This window comes from Mobula birostris, chromosome 23, assembly GCF_030028105.1.
Source record: "Mobula birostris isolate sMobBir1 chromosome 23, sMobBir1.hap1, whole genome shotgun sequence".
In the NCBI taxonomy this organism is placed as follows: Eukaryota; Metazoa; Chordata; class Chondrichthyes; order Myliobatiformes; family Myliobatidae; genus Mobula; species Mobula birostris.
In genome coordinates, this window is record NC_092392.1 from 8,757,747 (window position 1) to 8,770,330 (window position 12,584).

Consider the following 12,584-nt stretch of genomic DNA (forward strand, 5'->3'; position numbering starts at 1 on the left):
TATAGACACATACAAAATTTTGAAAGGGATAGTTAAGATAGAAGTAGGAAAGTTGTTTCCATTGGCAGGTGAGACTAGAAGTAGGGGACATTGCCTCAAGATTCAGGGGAGAAGATTTAGGATGGAGATGAGGAGAAACTGTTTTTCCCACAAAGTGTTTAATCTATGGAATTCTCTGCCCAGGGAGGCAGTTGAGGCTTCCTCACTAAATATATTTAAGAAACAGTTAGATAGGTTTTTACATAGTAAGGGAATTAAGGGTATGGGGAAAAGGCAGGTAGATTGAGCTGAGTTTACGGACAGATCAGCCATGATCTTATTGAATGGCAGGGCAGGCTCGATGGGCTGGAGGCCTACTCCTGCTCCTATTTCTTGTGTTCTTATGATGTTAATATGAACCAGGGCATTACAGTACATACAAGCTTCAGCTCATATCATGGTCTCAGCAGCAGAAAGGAAACAAACTTCCTCTGATGCTCAATGGCATTACCATCAACAAACCATGGCCTTCCACTAAACAAAAAATTAAATAGTCTAGTCAGATCAACATTGTGGCTCCTTGATCACATAAGAGTCTGAATTGACCACAGCAGGGACTTACTTCCTACTCCCCCCAAAACATTCCCACAATCTACAAAGCACAAGTCAGACCACTTGTCTCCTGAATAGTGTGATTTGTGTAAATATATTTGATGGCTGGCAGTGAACGGCTTGTGTCTGTAGTATATGACTATAGTTAACACAAGAATAACTATGCAGATAAACCTGCTGAAGACATGACCAGCATTGGTAGGGTGATTCAAAGTAAAATATGCAAGAGACCAGAGTATGTTGAATGCAGGGATATTCAAATAAACAGAATATTGGAATAACCAAATCCATAGAGATTAAAAGCATGGATGAAATAACCAGCAGATGAGCAGAAGCAGAGGTGAAATAGCAGAATTGATAGTAGAATTGGAGCAGATGTTGAATGAGTGGCCTGTTGACTTTTCCCTTTCCTTCGAGAACAACATTTCAATGGATACAAACCAGTGCTCGTCACAGGAACGGAATACATCATTCTGCTTCAGTTAAGGCTTTCCTTGCTGTTAAATCTTGATTGTTCTAAGGAATCAGAAGAAATAGATTATAAACTAAGCAGGTAGGTGGGGGAGGTGGTCTTCACTTTAGGTAAGGATATGGGCAGTTAGGACTCTGGTAAAAATTCCTTTATCTAAAGACTGGAGAGAGTGTGGAACTTACTTTCACAGAACATGGTTGAATCAAATAGCACAGATATATATTTTTTTTTTGGTGTGCGCGTGTGTGTGTGTCTGTGCATGTGCATCTGCGTGCGTGTGCAATGTTGGCGGGATGATGACTTTTTCATGCCTTTACAAGGCGCGGAGGGAGAGAGAGAGACTGTGTGGCGCACCACTCCTCATAGACAATTTTGCAGTATTTTTCCCTTTATTTTGCGAGGTCAAGTTGCGATCTCGACACTCAACCCGGCACGGATGGAAAGCGTACTCAGGAGCGGCTCTGACTGGGTTCGAACCCGGGAACCTCCGTTCCAGAGTCCGGCGCTGATGTCATTGCGCCACCAGCCGGCCCAGCACAGAAATATTTTGTGCGAAACTACAAAGCAGAAAGGAACAGAAGATGATGAAATGATGAAGAGAAGTGGGAGGAAGTTGTGCATAGTATAAACACCCGACGGATCGGTGATGCTGACCAATTCGCTATCTGTGCAGTAGGCCTGCTGATGTAATGAGTTGTTTTGATAATAATGCAAATATTGTTTCTTTTTTCCTTGCTTTCTGTGTCTCATGCAGGACAAATTGGACAGTGTGATTACAGAGCAGCTCTTTCCATGACTCTAGTTCTGTTCAGCACTTGCCTCCCAGTTAGTCTATGGGATTCAAGCAGTACACGCAAAATGCTGGAGGAACTCAGCAGGTCAGGCAGCACCTATGGAAAAGAGAACAGTTGACGTTTCAGGCTGAGACCCTTCAGCAGGACTGGAGAAAGGTCCCGGCCCAAAACGTTAACTGTACTCCTTTCCATAGATGCTGCCTGGCCTGCTGAGTTCCTCCAGCATTGTGTGTGTTGCTTGGATTTCCAACATCTGCAGATTTTTTCTAGTTAGTGCATGAGATTCTGCCATTTGATTTTTACTTCCTGCTTGGACCTGTTTGGGAGGAGTTGAAATGAAACAAAAAAGAAAGGTCCCTCCTTTCTATTTACCCCTTGTTCATCAGAGACCAGGCTGGCTTGGGAATGCAGCCAACAGTCGAACGTAGCTAGAGCTTCAGGTCCTATAGCACAGCATAAAGAGCTGGTAACATCAGCGCTGGCTTAGAGAACAGGGAATCATTCATTTCTCAAGAACCTTCCACCTTTCAAGTAGATCATGACTAATACTTCGTTCCATAACTTCCGATAACATTGCCTAACAGGTCTCGATAATAATCTCTGTGTTTATTTAATCAGTCTTGCTTTCTCTTTTAACCAAACTTCCCTTTTGTTTGATCTCTCTTTCTTCCCCCCCACTCCCATACCACCTCCCACTTTCCTTTCTCTGGCCTTGTACTTAAACATTCTGCCTCAGTTATGCCAAAATGTCACCAACCCGAAACTGCTAACGAAAGCTCTTTGTTGTTTCTCTTTCCACAAAGAGTAGGCGCTGCAATAGCGTAGTGGGTCGCGCAACGCTGTTACAGCTCGGCGTTGGAGTTCGGAGTTCAATTCCAACATCATCTGTAAGGAAGCTGTTCATCCTCCCCGTGGAACGTGCAGGTTTGCTGCAGGTGCTCCCATTTCCTCCCACAGTCCAGCAGAAGTCAATCGGTCATTGTAAATCGTCCTGTGAGTAGACGAGGGTTAAATTGGGGGTGGTTGGGAGGTGGGGCCAGCAGCCGAAAGGCCCTGTTCCACACTGTTTCTCCATAAATAATTAAATAGATAATAAACGCTCTACCTCAGCTAAAGAATGATTCCAACATTTTCTGTTAGTCTTTCAGATTTACAGTATGCTGTCTTGCTGAAAGATTACAGTCAGAGAGATACAGCTTTGAAACCAGTCCTTTTGCTCACCAAGACCACTAAGTACTCACTTTCCACAAATCCATCTGATATTCTCCACATTCCCATCAATTCCCCCCAGTTTCCATCACTCAAGTACACACTCAGGGAAACTAACTGACCTACCAATCCACACATTTACAGTGCCTATAAAAAGTGTTTGCTCCTGTCCCTTGGAAGTTTTCATGGTTTATTGTTTTACAACATTGAATCACAGTGGATTTAATTTGGCTTTAATTGACATTGATCAACAGAAAAAGGCTCTTCCCTGTCAAAGTGAAAACAGATTTCTATAAAGTGATCTACATTAATTACAGATTATCAAACACAAAATAACTGATTGCACAAGTATCCACCCTCTTTAATGCAACACACCACATCATCACTAGTTCAGCCGAATGGTTTTAGAAGACACACATTCAGTTAAATAGAGATCTCCTGTGTACAGTCACGGTATTTCCCCAAACACGAGAAAATCTGCAGATGCTGGAAGTTCAAGCGACACACACAAAATGCTGGTGAATGCAGCAGGCCAGGCAGCATCTCTAGGAAGAGGTACAGTTGATGTTTCAGGTTGAGACCCTTCGTCAGGACTAACTGAAAAAAGAGATAGTAAGAGATTTGAAAGTGGGAGGGGGATGGGGAGACCCGAAATGATAGAAGACAGGAGGGGGAGGGATAGAGCTAAGAGCTGGACAGTCCATTGGCAAAAGGGATACGAGGCTGGAGAAGGGGGAAGATCATAGAACGTAAGGCCTTGGAAGAAAGAAAGTGGGAGGGGAGCATCAGAGGAAGATGGAGAACAGGCAATGAGTTGTTGTGACAGGGAAAGAGAGAGAAAAAAATAAAATAAAAATTAGGGATGGGGTAAGAAGGGGAGGAGGTTAGAGAAATCAATGTTCATGCCATCAGATTGGAGGCTACCCAGACGGAATATAAGGTGTTGTTCCTCCAACCTGAGTGTGGTTTTATCTCAACAGTAGAGGAGGCCGTGGATAGACATGTCAGAATGGAAATGGGATGTGGAATTAAAATGTGTGGCCACTGGGAGATCCTGCTTTCTCTGGCGGACAGAATGTAGGTGTTCAGCGAAATGATCTCCCAGTCTGTGTCGGGTCTCGCCAATATATAGAAGGCCGCATCGGGAGCACCGGACGCAGTATATCACTCCAGCGGACTCACAGGTGAAGTGTCGCCTCACCTGGAAGGACTGTCTGGGGCCCTGAATGGTGGTAAGGGAGGAAGTGTAAGGGCATGTGTAGCACTTGTTCCGTTTACAAGAATAAGTGCAGGAGGGAGATCGGTGGGGAGGGATGGAGGGGACGAATGGACAAGGGAGTTGTGTAGGGAGCGATCCCTGCGGAAAGCAGAAAGTGTGGGGGGAGGGAAAGATGTGCTTAGTGGTGGGATCCTGTTGGAGATGGTGGAAGTTACGGGAATTATATGTTGGACACGGAGGTTAGTGGGGTGGTAGGTGAGGACAAGGGGAATCCTATCCCTAGTGGGAGGCTGGTGGGGTGGTAGGTGAGGACAAGGGGAATCCTATCCCTAGTGGGGTGGCGGGAGGATGGGGTGAGAGCAGATGTGTGTGAAATGGGAGAGATGAGTTTGAGAGTAGAGTTGATGGTGGAGGAAGGGAAGCCCCTTTCTTTAAAAGAGGAAGACATCTCCTTCATCCTGGAGTGAAAAGCCTCATTCATAACTTTGCCTCCAACTTCCACCCTGCCCTCAAAATTACCTGGTCCATTTCCAACACCTCCCTCCCCTTCCTTGATCTTTCTGTCTCTGTCTCTGGAGACAGCTTATCTACTGATGTCTACTATAAGCCCATGGACTCTCACAGCTACCTGGACTATTCCTCTTCCCACCATGTTACTTGTAAAAATGCCACCCCCTTCTCGCAATTCCTCCGTCTCCGCCGCATCTGCTCTCAGAATGAGGCTTTCCGCAGGGATCGCTCCCTACACGACTCCCTTGTCCATTCGCTCCCCGCTATCCCTTCCCACCGATCTCCCTCTTGGCACTTACCCTTGTAAGCGGAACAAGTGCTACACATGCCCTTACACTTCCTCTCTCACCACCATTCAGGGACCCAGATAGTCCTTCCAGGTGAGGCGACACTTCACCTGTGAGTCGGCTGGGGTGATATACTGCGTCGGTGCTCCCGATGCGGCCTTCTATATATTGGCGAGACCCGACGCAGACTGGGAGACCGTTTTGCTGAACACCATCGCTCTGTCCACCAGAGAAAGCAGGATATCCCAGTGGCCACACATTTTAATTCCATGTCCCATTCCCATTCTGATATGTCTATCCACGGCCTTCTCAACTGTCGAGATGAAGCCACACTCAGGTTGGAGGAACAACACCTTATATTCCGTCTGGGTAGCCTCCAACCTGATGGCACGAACATTGATTCCTCTAACTTCTGTTAATGCTCCTCCTCCCCTTCTTACCCCATCTCTAATTTTTTTTTCTTCTTCTCTCTTTCCCTCTCACAGTAACTCCTTACCTGTTCTCCATCTTCCTTTGGTGCTCCCTTCCCCCTTTCTTTCTTCCAAGGCCTTCCGTCCAATGATCCTCCCCCTTCTCCAGCCTTGTATCCCTTTTGCCAAGCAACTTCCCAGCTCTTAGTTTCTTCCCTCCCTCTCCTGTCTTCACTTATCATTTTGGGTCTCCCCCTCCCCCTTTCAAATCTCTTACTATCCTTTTTTTCTGTTAGTCCCGATGAAGGGTCTTGACCTGAAACATGGACCGTACTCCTTCCTATAGATGCTGCCTGACCTGCTGCATTCCACCAGCATTTTGTGTGTGTCTCAGGATTTGAATTGATTGTAGTAAAAATACACCTGTATCTGGAAGGTCCAACTGCTTGAGAGTCAGTATCCTGGCAAAAACTACAACATGAAGACAAATGAACACTCCAAGCAACTCCGCGATAAGGCTATTGAAAAGCACAAGTCAGGAGACGGATACAAAAAAATTTCTAAGTCACTTAATATCCTTCGGAGTACAGTTAAGTCAGTCATCAAGAAATGGAAAGAATATGGCACAGCTGTAAATCTGCCTAGAGCAGGCCATCCTCAAAATCCGAGTGACCGTGCAAGAGGGGGACTAGTGAGGGAGGCCATTGAGAGGCCTATGACAACTCTGGAGGAGTTCCAAGCTTCAGTGGCTGAGATGGGAGAGACTGGGCATAGAACAGTCTGCTGTTGCCCAGGTGTTTCACCAGTCACAGCTTTATGGGAGAGTGGCAAAGAGAAAGCCACTGTTGAAAAAAACTCAGCTGGAGTTTGCCAGAAGGCATGTGGGAGACTCTGAAGTCAGTTGGAAGAAGGTTCTATGGTCTGATGAAACTAAAATTGAGCTTTTTGGTGATCAGACTAAACACTATGTTTGGTGTAAGTCAAACGCCACACAACATCAAAAACACACCATCCCTACCATGAAGCATGGTGGTGGCTGCATCATGCTGTGGGGATGCTTCACTGCAGCAGGCCCTGGAAGGCTTGTGAAGGTAGAGGGTAAAATGAATGCAGCAAAATACAAGGAAATTATGGAGGAAAACCTGATGCAATCTGCAAGAGAACAGCGACTTGGGAGAAGATTTGTTTTCCAGTAAGACAATGACCCCAAGCATAAAGCCAAAGCTACACAGGAAAGACTAAAAAAAAGGGAAGTTAATATCCTGGAGTGGCCAAATCAGAGTCCAGACCTCAATCCAATTGAGAATTTGTGGCTGGACTTGAAAAGGCCTGTTCACTCATGATCTCCATGCAATCTGACAGAGCTCGAGCAGCTTTGTAAAGAAGAAAAGGGAAAAATTGCAGTGTCCAGATGTGCAAAGCTGATAAGGGACCCATCCACACAGACTCAAGGCTGTAATTGCCACCAAAGGTGCATTTACTAAATACTGACTTGAAAGGGGTGAGTAATTATACAATGAATTATTTTGTGTTTAATAATTGTAATAAATTTAGACCAATTCGTAGAAATATGTTTTCACTTTGACATGAGCCTTTTCTGTTGATCAGTGTCAAAAAAGCCAAATTAAATGCACTGTGATTAAATGTTGTAAAACAATAAAACATGAAAACTTCCAAGGGGAGTGAATACTTTTTATAGGCACTGTATGGAACGTGAAAGGAAATTCGAATACCTGAATGAAACCTGCATGTCACATGCTGAATGGGCAGACTCCACGTGGACAGCTCGAGGTCAGAATTGAACTAGCTTCCCAGGAGCTGCAAGCTCTAGTCTACACTATCGACTTCAGTTTAAATACCGGAACATAATGGGGTGCAGAGTTGGAGGTTGGTAGAGAGAGAAATGTACTTTATAGATACTACTTCCTTCTCTTCAGATCACTATCATTTCAGGGTGAATACAAACAACCACTCCAGACAAAACACCAAAATCCAGTCAATGTTTCGGGCCGAAAAGTTGACTGTGCTTTTTTCCATGGATACTGCCTGGCCTGCTGAGTTCCTCCAGCATTTTGTGTGTGCTGGCCAGGTTTCCAGCGTCTGCAGGTTTTCTCTTGTTACAGAAATAGAGTCACAATTCCATGTGAACACACACATTTCAATTCAGTTGTAATGATCAACACTGAATAGTTATGACCTCAATAAAAAAAGTCCATGAGTGATTAAATAAACACAATAATTACTATGATTTGTTGATAAGTAGCATGTCTCTCTGCCAACCACTTCTTCTATCTGAATGACACCACTTTCGCTTCTACTCCTGAAGTTGCTGGGTACGAAGACAGTGACACTTTCTGTTATTTCCTCTGTTTTTTTCAGTCTTTTAAGTTGGCGCGAGTCATTATTCTACTTAGACAGCATTAAATCCAAGTCTAAATCTGCCTTTGTGTCCATCCCCCAGGAAACATAATAAGAGAGTGCATAGGAATTTCACCGAACTTGTGCACTACCGTTCAGAAGAGATCAGAAGTGGAAAAGGCGAGCAGTTGCAGATTCCTGAGTGTTAACATCTCTGGAGACCTTTCCTGGGTCCAGAATATTGATACAATTACCAAGAAGGCAAAGTAGCAGCTATATCTCATTAGGAGTTTGAAGAGAGTTGGTATTGACGCTCACAAATTTCTAAAGATGTACCATGGAGAGCACTCTAATTGGTTGCATCATTCTCTGGTATGGAAGGGGGCACCTGTACAGGATTGGAAAAATCTGTAAAAGTTGTAAACTCTCTCAGCTCCCTCACAGGCACCAGCTTCCTCAGCATCCAAGAGACATTCAAAAGGTGACAGCTCCAAACCATGACATCCATCATCAAAGGCCTCGGACTCAAGCGGCAGCATCGCCTGTTTGCAGTCGGCCAGAAGAGGGGCAGAGTCGATGTGCCCCACCAGGGTTGGTGTGGCATGGCATTTAGGTGGAGTCAATGCTGGCCCTCAGTGTTTGCTTGGCAGTGTCACGTGACCGGCAACAATGAATATAGAATTGAGTCAGGTTTTATAAAAACAAACAAACATTTATTAAACTCTGCTCAAAAATAGCGAAATGCATTTGAACGACTAACTTAACCGGAAGTTAACTGCTATACGGCAACTCTGGAACAGTTCTTAAAGTGGTAAATTCGAACACAGTTCTTAAAATGGTAAATTTGAAAGTCCAAGAGATTTATACAGTCAATTAGGAGAGACTTTCCTGAAGCAAAGAATTCCTCGAAGATGTGACGGTACTGCTGATCCCAGCTGGAACCTGCCTTGTCTGCAGGACTCACAACGACGGAAATAAAATGGTTTAAAGGAGCTGACCTTTTCCTCTGGAGAATAGACACTGCACTATCCTTACTACTTTAGCAGGGAATATCTCAGTTGCATGTCACTTTTTCTTGAATGAAGACCCAATAAAGGTCGATCCTCTCCAACACCGCCAAACGATATCAGCTTTACTCGACTCGGCAAATTCCTGTACTTTAGTAAGGTCTTCACTCTCCAACACTACTTACAATAGAAAGTAGAACTCCACTTTAAAACAAAACTGCGTCATAATCCGAATACGCAGCAATACAGAGTAACTAACACAAAACTAAACTGAAAACTAACTGCGTCACACCAGAGTTCTCCTTTATACACCTGTTGAGAACAGGTCATCATGTGACCTCACTGGCGGGAAAATTACATCATGTGACCTCCGCAAGACCATTACATCATGCTCATAAGATACTCACTTACATCATGGTCATAAGACAGTCACAAGACATCCAGGAGGTATGTAACAGGCTGTATTGTGTTCAACTGCAGACTGCTGCAACATCCATGGACTCAAGGGCTTGGACTATTTTTTTTGTGTGACTGTATTTTACTGTTAGCTTATATGTACTTGTGCTGTGTATGACTGTTAGTACTGTTTTTAGCACCGTGGTTCCAGAGGAACGTTGTTTTCTTTGGCTGTATTCATGGGTATTCATGTATGGTTGAATGACAATTAAACTTGAATTTTAAACTATGTGGTAAGAAGTTAAAAATAAATGGGCACAATCTAGAAGCAAGTTATTTTAGAGTTAGAAACAGACCAAGGTGTGGAATTAAATACAGGTTGAGTAACCCTTATCCAAATTGCTTGGGGCCAGAAATGTTTCCAATTTCTTTGGATTTTGGAGTGTATAATGTGATAGTTTGGGATCACTATCATTTATGACTGACTGTATGTGCTACTGGTAAGCAGTCTTTGCCCTATTTCTGCTCATCACACAAATATACTTAACAGTAAAAATTATTACAGACCATTAATATAATGAAAGTATAATGTGTGCAGGATAACAAATGCAGCATAGCAGCATCGGGAGAATACCTGAATCAGCTGTTGAAGAACAAACAATGGCATGCTTTCAGTCCCCACCTACGATGCCGTATTGCAGTACGTTGCTTTTGTATTTTTTTTTAAAGGTTTTATGTAAGGTATAAAAACAATCAGCGTTGTAGCCTTGTTCAGGTGTTAGAGCTTCACCAACGACAATCTTCGCAAATTCATCAATGAATTTCTCTGCTGCTTCATGATCAGCAGATGCTTTCTTTAAAATTTAAAAAAAAATAATGCTTTGACTTTTCTTAAATTTCTGCAACCAGCCTGCTGAATATTCAATTTTCAGTTTGTCACGATAGAGCTTTGCTAGTCTCATGATCTTTGCTAATATCAGTAAGCGGCATATGTTCACTCTCAATGCTGATGAATCCATTCTTTCAATACACGATCAAGATCTTCATTTTTCACTTTATGCAGTGTTTTTTCTATTTGTCATTAATTTCTGTTCGTTACAGATGTGAGGTCACTTTCCAGAATTGTCTGTGGCACGCACAGACCAGCACATCGCCTGGGAAACTTCCTTGTGCTTGTGGAACTTTCCACTTGTGACATTACGTCAGTGTTTTTTTAAAAAAAATAGATTTTGGAGGTTTTCGGACAAGGACTACTCAACCTGTATTTAAATGGAGCAAGGGTTTGGATGATCAAGAATGGGGTCATCAGTATAGAGGGGAAAAAAAAGTTGGAGGAGAAAAGAGGGGAGAAAATTAGTTAGTCAGTTAGAAAAAGATGAGAAATATCAAGGTGCAGAACAATTGTCATTTACATGCCCTCAAAGAATGATACAAATGCAGGAATTAATATAAATCAGGAAATTAAAAGTGCAAGGAGCCAAAGTAATACAATAATCATAGGAGACTTTAGTTTACATTTACTATAAAGAAACTAAATTTGCACCAATAGCATGGTGTATACAGGATGGTTCTCTAATTCAGAATGTTCTGGAACCAAAGTGCATTCACGCCATTTTAGATCCAGTATTGATGAACAAGTATGGGTTAATTAATAATGTTAAGGGACATTTAGGGAAGGTGACAGAATTTTACATGAAAGTTTAAAATTATGTTTTTTAATCGGAAAGTACAAAGGTATGAGACATGAGTAGGCTGTGATAACTTGGGAAATTATTCTTCTTAGATAATGTCATCAAGGATGCCTTGCTTCTGCAGGCACTAAAGTGACTCACTAGGCCAGAATGGAAACCACAGATTTACTAAGAAATTTCTTTATACAAAGGTGGTAAGTATTTGGAATCCTCTATATGAGTGCTTTAAAGGCTCAATGAAGACGGAGATCAATAGATTTTTGGATGTTAAGGAGAATCATGAAACATGGAATAAGCATAGGAAAATAGCACTAATACAAAAGATTAGCTCTAATCTTATTGAATGGCAGACCTGGCACAGGGACTCAATGGTCTACAGCCTCATCCTGCTTTCTACAATATAAAGTTTAAGCCTTTCTTGAAAGAAGCTGAGGGACAAAGAGAGGAGAAATTGCATAGGTATGATGGTCCAAAGCTTCTCCTCGGTGCCATAAACTCAATGGCTACTTTATTAGCTATCTCCTGTACCTAATAAAGTGGCCACAGAGTGTATGTTCATGGTCTTCTGCTGCTGTAGCCCATCCACTTCAAAGTTCAGTATGCTGTGTGTTCACAGATGCTTTTCGACACATCCCTGTTGTAACAGGTGGTTGTTTGAGTTACTGTTGCCTTCCTGTCAGCTTGAACCAGTCTGGCCATTCTCCTCTGACCTCTATCATTAACAAGAGTTTTCACCCACATTCTCCTCTGACCTCTCTCATTAACAGGTTGTTTTCACCTACATTCTCCTCCGACCTCTCTCATTAACAGGGTGTTTTCACCCTCATTCTCCTCCGACCTCTCACATTAACAGTGTTCTCACCCACACTCTCCTCCGACCTCTCTCAGTAACAGGATGTTTTCACCCACATTCTCCTCCGACCTCCCTCATTAACGGGGTGTTTTCACTCACATTCTCCTCTGACCTCTCTCATTAACAAGACTTTTTACCCACATTCTCCTCCGACCTCTCTCATTAACAACAATGTTTTCACCCACATTCTCCTCCGACCTCTCTCAGTAACAGGGTGTTTTCACCCACATTCTCCTCTGACCTCGCTCATTAACAGGGTGTTTTCACCCACATTCTCCTCTGACCTCTCTCAATAACAGTGTTTTCACCCACATTCTCCTCCGACCTCTCTCATTAACAGGGTGTTTTCACCCACATTCTCCTCCGACCTCTCTCAGTAACAGGGTGTTTTCACCCACGTTCTCCTCTGACCTCTCTCATTAACGGGGTGTTTTCACCCACATTCTCCTCCGACCTCCCTCATTAACAGGGTGTTTTCACCCACATTCTCCTCTGACCTCTCTCAGTAACAGTGTTTTCACCCACATTCTCCTCCGACCTCTCTCAGTAACAGGGTGTTTTCACCCACATTCTCCTCCGACCTCTCTCAGTAACAGGATGTTTTCACCCACATTCTCCTCCGACCTCTCTCATTAACAGGATGTTTTCACCACATTCTCCTCTGACCTCGCTCATTAACGGGGTGTTTCCACCCACATTCTCCTCCGACCTCTCTCATTAACAAGGTTTTCACCCACATTCTCCTCCAACCTCCCTCATTAACGGGGTGTTTCCACCCACATTCTCC

At 43.4% G+C, this 12,584-nt stretch overlaps 1 protein-coding gene across 3 annotated transcripts in view; it reads right to left on the reverse strand.

Annotated features, from left to right (window-relative positions):
- Positions 1-12,584, reverse strand: part of LOC140186736 (interferon regulatory factor 6-like) — a 70,052-nt gene that overhangs the window by 47,155 nt on the left and 10,313 nt on the right. The window contains exon 1 of one of the 3 annotated variants that reach the window (XM_072241251.1): positions 1,033-1,056. The exons of the other annotated variants lie outside the window; for them this stretch is intronic. The gene's annotated coding sequence lies outside the window, so the exon portion shown is untranslated. Of the gene's footprint in view, positions 1-1,032; positions 1,057-12,584 lie in introns of those variants that run through there. 3 annotated transcript variants of the gene reach the window in all.